Below are 10,227 nucleotides of genomic sequence, written 5' to 3'. Positions count from 1 at the left end.
AAAAGACAAAAGCATTCTTGTTGAGGCTGATCCTGAACCTGAAAGGACCTTGAAGAGAAAGCTAAGAGAAGCCAAAGCACAACTCTCTGTAAAGGACCTAAACGAATTCTTCAAAGAAGAAGAACATATGGCAGCCGAAAACAACAACAATGCCAACAATGCAAGGAAGGTGCTGGGTGACTTTATTGCACCTACTCCCGACTTCTATGGGAGAAGCATCTCTATCCCTGCCATTGGAGCAAACAACTTTGAGCTTAAGCCTCAATTAGTTTCTCTAATGCAACAGAATTGCAAGTTCCATGGACTTCCATTGGAAGATCCTCATCAGTTTTTAACTGAGTTCTTGCAAATCTGTGACACAGTCAAGACTAATGGGGTTGACCCTGAGGTCTACAGGCTGATGCTATTCCCTTCTGCTCTAAGAGACAGAGCTAGGACATGGTTGGACTCACAACCTAAAGAAAGCCTGGACTCTTGGGAAAAGCTAGTCAATGCCTTCTTGGCAAAGTTCTTTCCACCTCAAAAATTGAGTAAGCTTAGAGTGGAAGTCCAAACCTTCAGACAGAAGGAAGGAGAATCCCTCTATGAAGCTTGGGAAAGATACAAACAATTAATCAGAAAGTGTCCTTCTGATATGCTTTCTGAATGGAGCATCATAGGTATTTTCTATGATGGTCTCTCTGAACTATCCAAAATGTCTTTGGATAGCTCTGCTGGAGGATCTCTTCATCTGAAGAAGACGCCTACAAAAGCTCAAGAGCTGATTGAAATGGTTGCAAATAACCAATTCATGTACACTTCTGAAAGAAATCCTATGAACAATGGGACTAGTCAGAAGAAAGGAGTTCTTGAGATTGATACTCTGAATGCCATATTGGCTCAGAACAAAATATTGACCCAACAAGTCAATATGATTTCTCAAAGTCTGTCTGGAATGCAAAATGCACCAAGCAGTACTAAGGAAGCTTCATCTGAGGAAGAAGCTTATGATCCTGAGAACCCTTCAATGGAAGAGGTGAATTACATGGGAGAACCCTATGGAAACACCTATAATCCTTCATGGAGAAATCATCCAAATTTTTCATGGAAGGATCAACAGAGACCTCAACAAGGTTTCAACAATAATAATGGTGGAAGAAACAGGTTTAGCAATAGCAAACCTTTTCCATCATCTTCTCAGCAACAGACAGAGAGTTCTAAGCAGAATAACTCTGACTTAGCAACCATGGTCTCTGATCTGATCAAAACCACTCAAAGTTTCATGACTGAAACAAGGTCCTCCATTAGAAATTTGGAGGGACAAGTGGGTCAGCTGAGCAAGAAAATTACTGAACTCCCTCCTAGTACTCTCCCAAGCAATACAGAAGAAAATCCAAAAGGAGAGTGCAAAGCCATCAACATGGCCGAATTTTGGGAGGAAGGAGAGGCAGTGAACGCCACTGAGGAAGACCTCAATGGACGTCCACTGGCCTCCAATGAGTTCCCCAAGGAGGAACCATGGGATTCTGAGGCTCAAAATGAGACCATAGAGATTCCATTGGACTTACTTCTGCCATTCATGAGCTCTGATGAGTATTCTTCCTCTGAAGAGGATGAGTATGTCACTGAAGAGCAAGTTGCTAAATACCTTGGAGCAACCATGAAACTAAATGACAAGTTGTTTGGAAATGAGACTTGGGAGGATGAATCTCCTTTGCTCACCAAAGAACTGGATAACTTGTCTAGGCAGAAACTGCCTCAAAAGAGACAGGATCCTGGGAAGTTTTCAATACCTTGTACCATAGGCACCATGACCTTTAAGAGGGCCTTGTGTGACTTAGGGTCAAGTGTAAACCTCATGCCTCTCTCTGTAATGGAGAAGCTAGGGATCTTTGAGGTGCAAGCTGCAAAAATCTCACTAGAGATGTCAGATAATTCAAGAAAACAAGCCTATGGACTTGTAGAGGATGTTTTGGTAAAAGTTGAAGACCATTACATCCCTACTGATTTCATAGTCCTAGAGACTGGGAAGTGCATGGATGAATCCATCATCCTTGGCAGACCCTTCCTAGCCACAGCAAAGGCTGTGATTGATGTTGATAGAAGAGAGTTGATCATTCAAGTGAATGAAGAATCCTTTATGTTTAAGGCTCAAGGATATCCCTCTATCATCATGGAGAGGAAGCATGAAGAGCTTCCCTCAAAACAGAACCAAACAGAGCCCCCACAGTCAAACTCTAAGTTTGGTGTTGGGAGGCCACAACCAAACTCTAAGTTTGGTGTTGAACCCCCACATTCAAACTCTAAGTTTGGTGTTGGGAGGTTCCAACATAGCTCTGAGCATTTCTGAGGCTCCATGAGAGTCCTCTGTCAAGCTAATGACATTAAAGAAGCGCTTGTTGGGAGGCAACCCAATGTTTTATAATTAACTATTTTCTTTTTTTATTTTATGTTTTTTGTAGCTTGATGATCATGAGAAGTCACAAAATCAATGAAAAAAGCAAAATAGAATGAAAAACAGGAAGAAAAACAGCACACCCTGGAGGACACACCTACTGGTGTTTAAACGCCAGTAAGGTTAGCTGTTGGGCGTTTAACGCCCAGTCTGGCACCATTCTGGGCGTTTAACGCCAGAAAGAGGCACCAGACTGGTGTTAAACGCCAGAAAAGGGCAAGAAGCTGGCGTTAAACGCCAGAAATGGGCACCAGCCCGGCGTTTAACGCCAGAATTGGCACAAAACGAGATTTTGCTTGCCATTTGGTGCAGGGATGACTTTTCCTTGACACCTCAGGATCTGTGGACCCCACAGGATCCCCACCTACCCCACCACTCTCTCTCTTCTTCACCCATTCGTCAATCACCTCACCACCTCTTCCCCAAAAATCCTTCACCTATCAAATCCCATCTTTCTCTTCACCACTCACATCCATCCTTCATAAAACCCCACCTACCTCACCATTCAAATTCAAACCACTTTCCCACCCAAACCCACCCTCACTTGACCGAACCCTACCCTTCCCCCACTCCTATATAAACCCTCCTTCACTCCTTCATTTTTACACAACCTAAACACTACTTCTTCCCCTTCTTGGCCGAAAACAAAAGCCATTCCCATCTCCTTCATTTCTTCTTCTTCTACTCTCTTCTTTCTTCTTTTGCTCGAGGACGAGCAAACATTTTAAGTTTGGTGTGGTAAAAGCATTGCTTTTTGTTTTTCCATAACCATTTATGGCATCCAAGGCCAAAGAAACCTCTAGAAAGAGGAAAGGGAAGGCAAAAGCTTCCACCTCCGAGTCATGGGAGATAGAGAGATTCATCTCAAGGGTGCATCAAGACCACTTCTATGAAGTTGTGGCCTTGAAGAAGGTGATCCCCGAGGTCCCTTTTTCACTCAAAAAGAGTGAATATCCGGAGATCCGACATGAGATCCGAAGAAGAGGTTGGGAAGTTCTTACCAACCCCATTCAACAAGTCAGAATCTTAATGGTTCAAGAGTTCTATGCCAATGCATGGATCACCAAGAACCATGATCAAAGTGTGAACCCGGATCCAAAGAATCATCTTACTATGGTTCGGGGGAAATACTTGGATTTTAGTCCGGAAAGTGTATGGTTGGCATTCAATTTGCCCATGATGCAAGGAGATGAACATCCTTACACTAGAAGGGTCAACTTTGATCAAAGGTTGGACCAAGTCCTCACAGTCATATGTGAAGAGGGCGCCCAATGGAAGAGAGATTCAAGAGGGAAGCCGGTTCAATTGAGAAGGCATGACCTCAAACCCGTGGCTAGAGGATGGTTGGAGTTTGTCCAACGCTCAATCATTCCCACTAGCAACCGGTCCGAAGTTACCATAGACCGGGCTATCATGATTTATAGCATCATGATTGGAGAAGGAATAGAAGTTCATGAGGTTATAGCTCAAGAGCTTTATAAGGTGGCGGACAAGCCCTCTACCTTGGCAAGGTTAGCCTTCCCTCATCTCATTTGTCACCTCTGTTATTCAGTTGGAGTTGACATAGAGGGAGACACCCCTATTGATGAGGACAAGCCCATCACTAAGAAGAGGATGGAGCACACAAGAGACCCCACTCATCATGAGATCCCTGAGATACCTCAAGGGATGCACTTTCCTCCACAAAACTATTGGGAAGCAACTAAACACCTCCCTAGGAGAATTGAGTTCCAACATGGGACAACTAAGGGTGGAGCATCAAGAACACTCCATCATCCTCCATGAAATTAGAGAAGATCAAAGAATCATGAGAGAGGAGCAACAAAGACAAGGAAGAGATATTGAGGAGCTCAAGCACTCCATAGGATCTTCAAGAGGAAGAAAGAGCCGCCATCACTAAGGTGGACCCGTTCTTTAATTTCCTTGTTCTTTATTTTTCTGTTTTTCGAAATTTTATGCTTATGTTTATCCATGTTTGTGTCTTATGATCATTAGTGTCTTAGTGTCTATGCCTTAAAGTTATGAATGTCCTATGAATCCATCACCTTTCTTAAATGAAAACTGTTTTCATCACAAAAGAACAAGAAGTACAGGATTTCGAATTCATCCTTAAAACCAGCTTAATTAGTTTGATGTGGTGACAATACTTTTTGTTTTCTGAATGTATGCTTAAACAGTGCATATGTCTTTTGAATTTGTTGTTCATGAATGTTAAAATTGTTGGCTCTTGAAAGAATGATGAAAAAGGAGACATGTTACTGAGGATCTGAAAAATCATAAAATGATTCTTGAAGCAAGAAAAAGCAGTGAATACAAAAAAAAAAGAGAGAAAGAAAAAAAAATTCGAAAAAAAAGAAAGAAAAAGAAAGAAATAAAGTTGTGATCCAAGGCAAAAAGAGTGCGCTTAAGAACCCTGGACACCTCTAATTGGGGACTCTAGCAAAGCTAAGTCAAAATCTGAAAAGGTTCACCCAATTATGTGTCTGTGGCATGTATGTATCCGGTGGTAATACTAGAAAACAGAGTGCTTTGGGCCACGGCCAAGACTCAATAAGTAGCTGTGTTCAAGAATCATCAGACTTAACTAGGAGAATCAATAACACTATCTGGATTCTGAGTTCCTAAAGAAGCCAATCATTCTGAATTTCAAAGGATAAAGTGAGATGCCAAAACTGTTCGGAGGTAAAAAGCTACTAGTCCCGCTCATCTAATTTGGAGCTAAGTTTCATTGATAATTTGGCGTCTATAGTATATTCTCTTCTTTTTATCTTATTTGATTTTCAGTTGCTTGAGGACAAGCAACAATTTAAGTTTGGTGTTGTGATGAGCGGATAATTTATACGCTTTTTGGCATTGTTTTTAGTATGTTTTTAGTATGATCTAGTTAGTTTTTAGTATATTTTTATTAGTTTTTAGTTAAAATTCACTTTTCTGGACTTTACTATGAGTTTGTGTATTTTTCTGTGATTTCAGGTATTTTCTGGCTGAAATTGAGGGACCTGAGCAAAAATCTGATTCAGAGACTAAAAAGGACTGCAGATGCTGTTAGATTCTGACCTCCCTGCACTCGAAGTGAATTTTCTGGAGCTACAGAAGCCCAATTGGCGCGCTCTCAACGGCGTTGGAAAGTAGACATCCTGGGCTTTCCAGCAATATATAATAGTCCATACTTTGCCCAAGAGTTGATGGCCCAAATTGGCGTTCAAAGTTACCCTCAGAATTCCCAGCGTTAAACGCTGGAACTGGCACCAAAATGGGAGTTAAACGCCCAAACTGGCACTAAAGCTGGCGTTTAACTCCAAGAGGAGTCTCTACACGAAAATGCTTCAATGCTCAGCCCAAGCACACACCAAGTGGGCCCGGAAGTGGATTTTTATGTCATTTACTCATCTCTGTACACCCTAGGCTACTAGTTCTCTATAAGTAGGACCTTTTACTATTGTATTTTAATCTTTGGACATCTAGTTCTTAGATCACGTTTGGGGGCTGGCCTCACGGCCATGCCTAGACCTGGTTCTTATGTATTTTCAACGGTGGAGTTTCTACACACCATAGATTAAGGTGTGGAGCTCTGCTGTACCTCGAGTATTAATGCAATTACTATTGTTCTTCTATTCAATTCGCTTGTTCTTGTTCTAAGATATCACTTGTTCTTCAACTTGATGAATGTGATGATCCGTGACACTCATCATCATTCTCACCTATGAACGTGTGACTGACAACCACCTCCGTTCTACCTTCGATTGGGTGAATATCTCTTGGATTCCTGATACACGATGCATGGTTGATCGCCTGACAACCGAGTGCTCGCCTGACAAACGAGCCAGCCATTCTGTGAGATCAGAGTCTTCGTGGTATAGGCTAGAACTGATGGCGGCATTCAAGAGAATCCGGAAGGTCTAACCTTGTCTGTGGTATTCTGAGTAGGATTCAATGATTGAATGACTGTGACGTGCTTCAAACTCCTGAGGGCGGGGCGTTAGTGACAGACGCAAAAGAATCACTGGATTCTATTCCGGCCTGATCGAGAACCGACAGATGGATAGCCGTGCCGTGACAGGGTGCGTTGAACATTTCCACTGAGAGGATGGGAGGTAGCCACTGACAACGGTGAAACCCTTGCTTAAGCTTGCCATGGAAAGGAGGAAGAAGGATTGGATGAAGACAGTAGGAAAGCAGAGAGACGGAAGGGAAGGCATCTTCATACGCTTATCTGAAGTTCCTACCAATGAATTACATAAGTATCTCTATCTTTACCTTTATGTTTTATGCGTTTATCACCATACCCATTTGAGTTTGCCTGACTGAGACTTACAAGGTGACCATAGCTTGCTTCATACCAACAATCGCTGTGGGATCGACCCTTACTCGCGTAAGGTTTATTACTTGGACGACCCAGTACACTTGCTGGTTAGTTGTGCGAAGTTGTGTTTATGCCATGGTGTTGAACACCAAGTTTTTGGTTTCATCACCGGGGATTATTTGAGTTGTGAAAAGTAGTGATCACAATTTCGCGCACCAGTCCACTTGGCCAAATACAATCCTACCTTGACCCTAACCCCATTACAACCCTTAAAAGACCTCTTGATTTGTGTATTGGTGCATTAAATTTTTGTTGATTGTTAGATGAAGAGCAAGCTATAGAAAGCAAAGTTAGTAGAGAATTGACCATATACACCTGAGAGATTAGAGTGATATACACTACGAGTGAGGGTTCAGTGCTTAATTCTATGTTCCTTGCTTTCATGAGCTATCTCCTTCTTGCAAATTATTTATATTGTATTTTGTGATTTGAATTAGTGAAATCCAGTTCATATTTATTCTTGAAGGATTTATTTACTTTTTCACCAAGTAGGTAGAATCATTTTAGCATGTAGTTGCATTCACATTCATAGGTTGCATTGCATGAGTCTTGCCTTTCCCTACTCATTTATTTGGTCTCCTTGAGTTTAGCATGAGGACATGCTAATGTTTAAGTGTGGGGAGGTTGATAAACCACTATTTTATGGTTTATATTGTATTTAAATAAGTGGTTTTATCAAGCTTTTCACCCACTTATTCATAGGATTTGCATGATTTTACAATTCCTTCCTAGTTTAGTCCTATGATTGAAAACATGCTTCTTTGGTCTTAATTTAGCTAATCTTAATCATCTCCTATTACCATTCGATGCCTTGATCTGTGTGTTAAGTGTTTCAGGCTTCATAGGGCAGGAATGGCATAGAGAATAAAGAGGAAGCGTGCAAAAATGGAAGGAACACAAGGAATTGAGGAGATGACCAGCGAGAAGTCACGCAGTCGCATGGCTCACGCGACCGCGTGAAATGGAAGAAATCACTTATGTATTTTCAACGGTGGAGTTTCTACACCTCATAGATTAAGGTGTGGAGCTCTGCTATTCCTCATGAATTAATGCAATTATTACTATTTTCTATTCAATTCAAGCTTATTCTTGTTCTAAGATATTTATTCACACTTCAACATGATGAATGTGATGATCAAGTGACACTTATCACCATTCTCACTTATGAACACGTGCCTGACAACCACTTCCGTTCTACCTGAAAACAAGCTTGAATGTATATCTCTTGGCCTCCTGGTCCACGACGCATGGTTGCCTCTCCTGACAATAGAGCCTTCCTTTCCATGAGATCAAAGTCTTCGTGGTATAAGCTAGAATCAATTGGCAGCATTCTTGAGATCCAAAAAGTCTAAACCTTGTCTGTGGTATTCTGAGTAGAATCTGGGATGGGATGACTGTGACGAGTTTCAAACTTGTGAGTGCTTGGTGCAGTGACAGTGCACAAAAGGATCATTAGATCTCATTCCAACACAAGTGAGAACCGACAGATGATTAGCCCTATGTAACCTGTAGCTGGACCATTTTCACTGAGAGAACGGACGATAGCCATTGACAACGGTGATCCCCCAGCATACAACTTGCCATGGAAAGGAGTACGAATGACTGGATGAAAGCAGTAGAAAAGCAGGGATTCAAAAGGAACGAAGCATCTCCATATGCTTATCTGAAATTCCTACCAATGAATTACATAAGTATCTCTATCCTATTTTATGTTTTATCTGTCTTTTAATTATCAACTCCCTATAACCATTTGAATCTGACTAACTGAGATTTACAAGATGACCATAGCTTGTTTCAAGCTGATAATCTCCGTGAGATCGACCTTTACTCACGTAAGGTATTACTTGGACGACCCAGTGCACTTGCTGTTTAGCTACGCGGAGTTGTGAAGAAAGTGTGTGAGATCACGATTTCGTGTACCATTCCCCAAGCACTTGAAAGATGGTTAGCATGCATGAATGGTTGTAGGCTTTTGAACTTATTTTGGTGGGTGAACACTAAACTTAGTTCCTTGGCAATGTCTGTTATGCATCAGATCAATTACATACATGAAACTGATGACAAGGCATCTTAGGATAGTTTCACTAGCCTTTTTCTTTTGTTTTTAGTAAGTTTTATGCACTTTCTTGAGCTATAAGTAAGCAATTGGGTTAAAAATTCATGTATGCCTATATTCATGCAACCATAGTTAATTTGATGTTTTTTCACGAGAAATTTACCATAATCACTTGTGTGCTAAGAAAGGTGTAAATTCTCATGATGTTAGCAAAGCTTTGATGCATGTTTTGCTTGATGATAGGTGAAGAAAAGCATGGAAGGAAGTTGAAGAATGGCCATGGAATGAAGAAGGAGAAGCAACGTTGGTGACCAAAGTTGGGCCACCAACATTGCCTCCAACGTTGAGAGGTAGGCAGAGTCTGCATAATTTGCTGGTGCCCACGTTGGAAGGAACGTTGGCAAGCCAACGTTACCCCCAACGTTTTGCTAAAATGTGTTTTCTGGAAATTGAGAAAAATTGTGGCGACGCGCATGCGTGCTATACTCACAGGCGTGGATTGGAAATTCTAACAATCCACGCGCACGCGTTAGAAACACGTACACGTAGATGGAGTAACATTGGACTGACAACGCTGCCTCAAACGTTGGTGGCCAACGTGCGCAATTTGAGTTCTAAAATTCTACATTTGAAAAAGCACAATGACGCGTACGCGCAACCTTAACTTTTGATAATCCACGTGCATGCGCAGGTCACGCACACACATGGATAGGCCAACGTTGGAGGGAATGTTGCCAGTGCAACGCGGAGGCCAATGTCTTCGAAAAGCTTTCAAAAACTGGATTTGGGGATTTTTTCATCCTCCCGCACGCGTAGCCTACGCGCACGCGTGAATGCGTATTCTGGACCCAAATGCGCAAATGTGGAAGGCAGCGTACACGTGGGTAGAAGAACGTTGGTACTCCAACGTTAAGTCAAATGCCAATGACAGCAACTAGCACCCAATTTTCAAAGAAACGTTTGGCCCAATGTTTACCCTCAAACGTGGACACTAGAACTCTTCAATCGATTACTCCTCTCCTCTCAACAGCATTGGAAGCCAATTAAATCAACCACAACAAAGTCCAAAAGCCCAATTCAGAGACTGAAGATGAATGGAAGAAAGTGTATAAATACCTTAGAGTTTAAGTTAGTTAGGGGGGCTGATACACTGTATTGAGACTCTGCTCAAATTTTACTTTTTCTGCATTTTATCTTCTGCAATGTACTTTTCATTTCCATTCTCCATTCTGAGAGCTATGAACAACTAAACCCCTTTCATTGGGTTACGGAGCTCTGTGTAATTCAAAAGATCAATATTATTTTTCATTATTCTTCTTCTTTCTTTTCTCTTGATTTTCTAGAAAGCTTTCGGTCTTCATCCAATTGGATAGT

At 41.6% G+C, this 10,227-nt stretch overlaps 1 non-coding gene across 1 annotated transcript; it reads right to left on the bottom strand.

Moving 5' to 3' along the window:
- Positions 1-532: 532 nt before the first annotated feature.
- On the bottom strand, positions 533-640 carry LOC112766587 (small nucleolar RNA R71). The gene has a single exon (XR_003184437.1). It is a non-coding gene; the product is annotated as a small nucleolar RNA R71 (small nucleolar RNA).
- Positions 641-10,227: the final 9,587 nt, after the last annotated feature.

The sequence above is a fragment of the Arachis hypogaea genome, chromosome 2 (genome assembly GCF_003086295.3).
Source record: "Arachis hypogaea cultivar Tifrunner chromosome 2, arahy.Tifrunner.gnm2.J5K5, whole genome shotgun sequence".
Lineage (NCBI taxonomy): Eukaryota > Viridiplantae > Streptophyta > Magnoliopsida > Fabales > Fabaceae > Arachis > Arachis hypogaea.
This window is presented reverse-complemented; position numbering and strand designations above follow the sequence as displayed.